Here is a 9,279-nt window from a genome sequence, read left to right as displayed (position 1 = left end):
ATATATGAGTAAAACTGCCCAACAAGATTCTGACTGAAGATCACGTTAATTGAGGCATAATCCGAGAAATAATCGAAACTAGATTTTGACTTTAACATGGGCCCCTCTAGTGTATCGTACAGATATACTCAGATACGGAAGTCGCCTAATAACACTTATAAATACATCACCCCGTTCAAAGGAAATGAATGTACAACAATCCCGACTCTAGTCACACCTACTCTTCTGTTCACCTACCTAATTTAGGCAAGTAGTATGATTATGTCCCTTAAGTGAAAAAACATAAATCTAACAACTAAGGCAATCATGACCATTGGGTGAAAGACCCTAGAACTCATTAGATCTTTCAGAGTTTCATATGTTTACGGTGTATGATTATAATTATGTGCAAGGATATATATCAGAGGTACAACTTGAGCAGTAATCTAACTAGCTAACATATAAATGGGTCCCTCACCACAAGATAATAGTGCATGTGTGTTAATGCAATGTGGTAATCTATTTTGTTATGATGTTGTAAGAGAAGATGGATATTTAATTTTATTATTTATGAAATTTATAAAAAGCATTACATACAGCCCCATTACATTTTATGTACTTAATTCATGTTTCTTTTATCTTCATATTTAAAATTTTACCGTCTCTCTTATTTATAAATTTGTAATAATTTAATAAATTTCAAATTTAGGTAAAAAATGATCCCATTGAGTTATGAATGCTTAACCTCTTACTTTGATTTATGTTACAGGTGCTGAGTTGGAATAGTTCGATCAAGCGCGCCTTTACTACTAGCGTTTTCTCCTGTTAATTAAGTTTACTTTGAATTTGAAATTTCAATGTAAGAAAATGATTATTTAAAGAGTAGATACTTGAATAGTCACTACTAGAAAAAGGGGCAAAGGCTACGAATAAAATCCGTAGCCTTAGACCTATAGCTACAGTTCTAGTCCGTAGCACGACTGTAGCCGTAGGTGCCGTAACAATAGGTCTGGAACCTATAGCTACGAATTTAATCCGTAGCTATAGGTTACAACAGCTACGGATATAATCCGTAGCAATTATATTAACAATAAGTATAAACAACTACAGATATTATTTGTAGCTAAAGGTTCGTAGCAATATACCAAATTTAATAATGGCTACATGTCACGCCTCAGACCCGGAAATCGGATTCACAGGAATCCCGATCACCGAATCTGGTGCCGACAGCCTCCGTAGTACCCCATTCTCGGCTCTTAGCTTTCATACGCCAGATTCCGATCCTGGGTACCTACAAGGACCTTTTTTTTGTAGAATGTACGTTTAACTCGTAATAAGCATAACCACAAGATTACCCAATTCACAAAAGCAACATCATCATCACATATCCACTAATAAAATCATTTGAGTACAATGCTGAAAGGAAAATACATCAATCGAAAATCAAGCTTCAGAAGACCGCTACACGTTCCAAGCTCAACACTGCTATAACCTAACATCACCTGCACGCATCTATTGTGCATAAGTTTATAGAAAGCTTAGAGGGTGGTGTAAGTGTGTGCACAAGGTAAGTGCCAAGTATTCAACGAAATGTCATAATCATACAAGGTCATGAATTATACGTTATCAGAGTAAGCAAAAATACTGACAGGTCCATGAGTCAAACAATATCGAAATACACAGTACAGATCAACTATACAAATGAGGAACAATATCAGAATACGCGATACAGATCAACTATATAAATAAGGAACAATATCAGAATACGCGATACAGATCAACTATACAAATGAGGAGTCATAAAGAGTCGAATATCAGATGCCGTATCTAAACCATATAAATGCAGAAACACAGGTAACCCAAAATAACATATGCCGCGAATGTAATGGAATATGCGGTGCGAATGGAATGACCACGCTGGAGTGTGAAGTCGGGATGATAGTACGTAGTATCGCAGGCTATGGGGTCCATCACAAGGAACTTCTCCAAACTATTTCTATACCTAATTTGGATAGTCAGACTCAATGTGGTAAGCTCCTGATCTCAGGTTAATCGCGCGCCCCAACCGAAATCCTGACCATTGCGAAGGCACACGTAACAAATAGTTGCGCACCACCAACCCGAATGGATAGTGAATGAATGAATGCATGAATGAGTATGCAACTCCTGCTCACTAAATCCACATATCAGTACAGTTTATCTCTGGGATCATTACCGGGGTTTAGTACACTCCAAATGGCATTGCCGCTCTCCTAGCCGCACAGTCCAAGTGAGCATTGTCCAGCACTACCCAAATATTGCCTAAGTAAATCAGCACCCGCCAAGCATAGTCCAAGTAAATCAATACCATCTAGACATTATCCAGCTCATCAGCACCGTCCAAATATTGCCCACCACCGTCCAGCACGATCTGGGCGGTGTGGATGAAATAAATACATCAAGGAGCTGCCCACTTGTTTAGACAACATGGATAAAACACATATCAATGTGGGCCCCACCGTCCAGCAGTTACTGGATGGTGCAAAAACACGTATCTTCAAGGTGAGTCCCACGGAACTCATTGACATCAATACATCAGTTATGGCACATGTGAAGTGCCTCAGCCAATCCGTCCAGCAGGTGGGTCCCACATGAGGCCCACCACATACACATACAAACACACACACATACACACATATATGTATATTTATTATAATATATTATTATTATTGAAAGGGGTCGGTCCAGCGTCCAGACTCTGGACGCTGGATAGACGGATGAAACACATGCATCATAAGTGGGGCCCATGTCCACGCCATGGTTGGACAGCCTGGATAAACAGACACATCACGATGGGCTCCACGTAGGTGGGCCATGGATAAAACACGGGCATCACGGTGGACCCAAAACTCCTCTGACACAAAAGGGGTTTCAATGGTAAACGTTCAATCTCCTAGTGATTTTTTTTTTTTGGTGGTGTGGACCACCTGAGTTCTGGGTATTGTTGATTTTTGGGGTGACCCGCTGGTAAAAGGGGACCCATCAAATACATGGTGTTGATGTCCAACACTCGTCATGGTGGAGCCTGAGGTGGGGCCCACTCATCCTGCCCGTTTCAAGGAGAGCGTCCTCTGGACGTTGCCTGCTGCAGCGTCTCTGGATGCTAGCAGCAGAGATGTTTTAATTTTTATTTTTTTTAATTCTAAGGATTTTTATAGGTGGGGCCCGCATCAGGAAAATCAGGCCCTTCAGTTGGATTCCATGGCTCCTAATAGACCCAACGAGACCAATAGTCAACATATTTTGACATGAAGAAACATTATAACAAGCCTTAACTGATTTTTAATCGTAAAATTCCTATTTTAGATGGTGTGGCCTACTAGAGTTTCAGATTAGCATCATTTTTCGGCTCAACGCCTGAAATGATCTAGGGAGTACGGTGGACAGTGTGGATTAGATACATACATTAAGGTAGGGTCCACATTCAATGGACTGGATGGCAGGGATGAATCGCTTACATCAGCAGGTTCCACCGTCCATGACTGGATGGTGGACGGTGTGGACATGCAAATAGATTACGTGGGCTCCACCGTCCCTTGCTGGATGGTGGACGACATGGACAAAACGCATACATCAGGTGCGTTTGTGTAACACGTGGCCACTTGTCATAAATCAAGCTGATATTTGCATTTCCCTTCATCAGGGTCTGTCCAAAACAGACGGCCAAGGTGGCCATCCGCTGGACGTCAGCAAGTGGGCCTAACATTTGCATGGCATGGATATAATATACACTTCATGGTGGGGTGTATCAGGGTGGGCCACACACATCAAGAGAGAGAGAGAAGAAGAAGAGCGATGATGGAGGAACCCCACCACTATGGGTCCCTTTAAGCATACATTAAGATGGGTCCCACCATGTGGGCCCTCAAATCACAAGAAAATCAAATCATAAAATCACCCACATCATAAAAATGGAGAAATTTACCCTAAAGATGCACCCACCTCAAGATCCTCTTAGACTTCTTCCGCCAACACGATCTAAAGCTCCAAGGAAACGATTCCGACGATTGAGATGGACTTTGGATGGTGGAGATGGAAAGTAGGAAGGTGGGCCACACATGGCTTCTCATATGCAGGCTTGGACGTTGGAGTCTCATGGTTGCTTGAAAAAAATAAAGAAAATAAGAGAGAGAGAGAGAGGATGGGATGGGTGAGTGATGTGTACTTGATTGATGTGATTGATGTGATACTTTCTAGGGATTGCAACACGCGGCATTCATCCTCGAACTTAATGCGTGCCTACATCTCCTGGCCAGGGTACCGCATCGGCATGTAAGACGCGACATCGGAACCGCAGCGACGGCGCGGTCGCACTGGTACAAGTCTCGGGTCGAGCCGACTCAGATATACGGGATACATCTCAAGGTCACGCGCAAAAGCTGATAATTGTTCGCAAGTCGCCGGCATTTGACTGGGATGACCGTGGAAGCCTACGGAATAATACGGGCTAGGATATGTGTTTTACACTACAGCTGTCAGATTACCAACTACGGTCAATATCTGTGGCTATTTCGTATAATATATATATATATATATATAATCATTTGTTCATTTAATTACCACCTGCATAATCATTCATTCATTCCATTACAATCAATTACAATCATTCATTCATTCAATTACAATCAATTACAATCTTTCATTCAATCAATTACAATTACAGTCAATTACAATCCTTCATTCAATCAATTACAATTACAATAATGCTAAAAATACAAATCTTTGGCTTCATTAGAGAAATTTGCTCGACTTCACCCTAAAATTTCAATGATAAAGAATTGAAAGAGAAGATATATTTTGACGGTATGATATTTTTTCACAAGTAAATAGGCCTTTTTCAGCCATCACCCACCTTAAGAATCAAAAACCGATTGTTGTCCAAGTCCACTCCTTTTCCTTTCAATTTCTTAGTGACCTCTGTAAAATTACTTCTACGGTCATTTATGTAGTACTTTGAAGAGTTGTCTCAAAATGCAACTCTAGTAATGACAAAGTCACTTCCTGTAACAGCTTCGTATATTCCATCATCCTATAAATAGTCATGGCATTCATAAATCAGAATGACCATTGGAGGAAAGAAAAATAAAGTGAAAGAAGTGCATCATGCATACCATTTTCTTTTTTATTTTCTTAACGAATTAATAAAAACTCAAAGAGGAATGAAATTGACATAAAAGGAATGGTCTCATCATATGGTTTGTAGGGCTAAAATAAACGTCTAGACGATTTCCGTAAGGAGGACCATCGGTAGCCATAAGTACCCACTTCCCAAGGAATGGTCTCACCATATGGTTTAGGTTATAAGTTTATGTTAATGTTGCAAGTTATAGGTTTAGGTTTAGGTTTAGGTTTAGGTTTAGGGATTTAAGAATACATTTACGTTTTAGGTTTAAGTTTAGGTTTTACGTTTAGGTTAAGGTTACAGGTTTAGGTTTAGGTTTAGGTTATAAGTTTAGGTTATAGGTTCAGGTTTAGGTTAGGTTATATATTAAGGTTTAGGGAATTGAGTTTAGGTTATAGGTTATAAGTTAAGGTTTAACTTTAGGTTATAGGTTTAGGTTTAGGTTATAGTTTTGGGATTTGAGAATAGGTTTAGGTTATAAGTATAGGTTTAGGTTAATGTTGTAGGTTATAGGTTTAGGTTATAAGTTTATGTTAATGTTGTAGGTTATAAGTTTAGGTTATAGGTTTAGGTTTAGGGATTTGAGAATACATTTAGGTTTTAGGTTTAGGTTTAGGTTTTAGGTTTAGGTTTAGGTTTAGGTTTAGGTTATAAGTTTAGGTTATAGGTTATAGCTTTAGGGAATTGAGAATAGGTTAAGGTTTAGGTTTAGAAAATCAGGTTCGGGTTCGGGATCGGGTTTAGGTTTGGGTTTTCAAGTTTAGGTTTAGGTTTAAGTTAAGGAGTTGAGATTAGGATTAGGTGTAGATTTAGGTTTAGAGATTTGAGAATACATTTAAGGCGTGTTTGGGCAGTGGGATTAGAAGGGATTAGGTGGGATGGAATTGCATTTGGCCTGTGCCAATTCCAATCCATGTTTGGGAAGAACAGAAAAGCTGTAGATGGAATTGCATTAGGTCCCGTACCAATTTCACTCAATGTTAGCAAGTTGTGTAGGTCCCACCATGATGTGTGGGCTATATCCACACTGTCCACCCATTTTTTGAGATTATTTGAGAGCATGGGCCAAAAAATCAGGTAAATCTAAAGCTCAAGTGGACCCCACCATAGAAAGCAACGGGGATTGAATACTTACCATTGAAAACTTCTTTGGGGCCACATAAGTTTTGGATCTACCTCATTTTTAGGCCCATGCCATAAAACGAGGTTACAAAACGAATGAACAGTTTAGATATAACACATGTGTGTTATTCTCAATAATTTCAAATGATGGTGGGTATATCCATTCAATGTACCACTGTATTACCAACAAAGCATGGAATTAATCTATCCCATGGCAATAGGGGATAATCCCTACAATGAGTAATAATTGTGTTTTTTGATATCTCATCCCACCTAATCCCTTCTAATCCCACCGCCCAAACACGCCCTTAGGTTTTAGGTTTAGGTTTATGTTTTAGGTTTAGGTTTAGGTTTAGGTTAATGTTAGGTTATAGGTTATAAGTTTAGGTTATAGGTTATAGGTTATAGGTTAAGGTTTAGGTTTAGGTTAAGGTTTAGGTTTAGGTTAAGGTTATAGGTTTAGGTTTAGGTTATAGGTTTAGGTTAAGGTTATAGGTTATATGTTATAGGATATAGCTTTTGGGAATTGAGAATAGGTTAAGGTTTAGGTTTAGGAAATCGGGTTCAAGTTCGGGATTGGGTTTAAGTTTGGGTTTTAAAGTTTAGGTTTAGGTTTAGGTTAAGGAGTTGAGATTAGGATTAGGTGTAGGTTTAGGTTTAGGGATTTGAGAATACATTTAGGTTATAGGTTTAGGTTAAGGTTTGGTTATAGGTTATAAGTTTAGGTTAAGGTTTGGTTATGCAGACTGTTTTGTTTTAAAACTCGTTTATCTTACCTAAAAACCTGTCACATAATGAATAACTGTAACCACAATGATAACTTTTGTGAATGCACTATAATGAACAAATTATTATTATTATAGATAACTGTAATTACAACATAGATATCATGCACACGATATCACATAATGTATTGTTTGATGAACTACACATGTGCATTCTTGACAAGAGACGTACCAGATGCTTAAATATGAAATATGTAGCTTCAATTCTCCCACATGCAACATCCACCTGAAAGAATGCGCATAACCGTCATGCTTGAGTAATCAATACAGGAATGTACAAGTAAAACCATAAAACCAGAGATACTCACTGCATTTTTAGGACATCCTCCATAGTTAACGATCTCATTCTAAAGCCCTTCTCCCTCCTCCTTTACCCGGACTTGGGACCGGCAATGCAAGGAGTTGCATTGGTGGAGTTAAAAAAGGGCTTAGGCTCCATTTAGTTTTTTTAAAAAAAATATTTTCATAAATACTAATGTGATGACCAAATGGAGCCTAAGACTATAAATACGTTCAAATATAGAGTACATAATTCATTCAATATTAAAAAATAATTAAAAAAAATAAGTGCCAAATTAGTTCAAAATTAGTTCAAAATGCACACTACACATTCAAAATTAGTTCAAAATGTACACTACACATGTTCCATATCATCATAAGAAACCGAAAAACATGCACATCTGCAAATGGTGCATGGACAAGGAACGGATTCTCTACCAGGAAGGTTTTCTTATGCAAACTTTGAAAAACTTCTTATTTCAGAAATAAAACGTGGGTCTGGGAAACTTAGTGTCATCCACTCCCTATTCATTACAGTCGAATCTCTATTAACCAAGGGGTCCATTTTCAACCTGCACCTTACCAAAAATTAAAGTTGGAAATTAGCCTTACCAAAAACATGAGTATTCACACCCATAGATATATATATTTTTTAAATACCTAGTATGTCCAAGATTATTATTTTTTCATGCATACTCATACTCTTCACATGATCTTTAGCAACTTCATAAGTAGATACCACATTTAGTAGCATCTCAAGCAAGAGATTAGCTGACAATTATTTTAAGGAAAAAATCATGTGTAAAGGAAATTAAGAATCAACATTATCCAATTTGTATTACATTAGAAACTTTCAAGCAATTCCCATCATCAGGGGAAAACTATATATACATGTCTATTGGAAGATATGGACAATTGTAGGTGTTAACTTGGTTGAAATGTGAAAAAACAAATCCTAAACAAATGAATTAATTTCATATATTATCTAATGTTGAGAATTTATCAAAGCCAAACAAAAGGTTTTTTTTTTTTTTTTTTTTAAAAAAGGGTCAGCATATTAAGAATTTAGTTAAAAATTGTCCAAGAAAATCATCTCACATGCAAATCCATACCTAATAAAATAACATTAAGTTTCATAAGAGGGAAGTATTTCAGCATTCAATGAGTATATCCAAAGGAGCTTTCCAGTTGTGTAACGAACAAAACTCATGGTCCATTGCCAACTCGACAATAAATGTGGCTATACAGTCAGTGAATCCTGACTGTCCAAATGGTTGGCACTAGTATGGATGGCCCATGGTATAAAGGCCAATCTAACTGAAAAAATAATAGCAAGCAGTTAAAAAACTTCCCCCTTTCTAATATAGAGTTAAAAGGACTTGAATCAAGGATACAATATCCTTAGATACTATTACCTACATGGACTTGAATAAAATAAAAATAAAATAAATAGAAGATACAATGGAATATTGATTTTTGGTTGAATGTAACCATGGTTATACTTTCTTTCTTCCCTTTGTAATTGTTGGCCACGATCTTTCCATCTTGGAGATTTTGGTTCATGCCAATCTAAAGTGTGGCCATATATCAGTAGTCCAGATCACTAAATCATGGGCCCCAATTGTACGAACCAAAACCTAGAACAATATGGTGTAAGCATTCTTTAATAAATCAAGTAATAACCCCAGCCAGCATGCACACAATGAATGACAAAACATAGTAAATAGAAGGCTCGTTATATAAGCAAAGAACCAATGTCATCTCTTACTCAAATGGATAGGCCTTAACAGCTAAAATACACCATTCACATGATCCTGACCATTGGATTGAAGGACTTCCAACGGTTACAAATGAACAATTGCAAAAGATCCGGCCAAGGGTCCACATTCAATAGACAAAAGTCACCAAACAGGCACTTGGGAAAATCTTCTCTTTATCCATGAGATTCCCACC

At 37.7% G+C, this 9,279-nt stretch overlaps 1 long non-coding RNA gene across 1 annotated transcript; it reads right to left on the bottom strand.

The window, feature by feature from the left end:
• Nucleotides 1–4,565: 4,565 nt before the first annotated feature.
• LOC131218261 (uncharacterized) lies at nt 4,566–5,043 on the bottom strand. Its single transcript, XR_009157585.1, has 2 exons — nt 4,871–5,043; nt 4,566–4,774 (listed from the first exon to the last, which is right to left on the bottom strand). It is a non-coding gene; the product is annotated as an uncharacterized LOC131218261 (long non-coding RNA).
• Nucleotides 5,044–9,279: the final 4,236 nt, after the last annotated feature.

This window comes from Magnolia sinica, chromosome 11, assembly GCF_029962835.1.
Source record: "Magnolia sinica isolate HGM2019 chromosome 11, MsV1, whole genome shotgun sequence".
NCBI classification, from domain to species: Eukaryota; Viridiplantae; Streptophyta; class Magnoliopsida; order Magnoliales; family Magnoliaceae; genus Magnolia; species Magnolia sinica.
The sequence above is the reverse complement of the archived record's forward strand: the minus strand, read 5'-3'. Positions and strand labels throughout refer to the sequence as shown.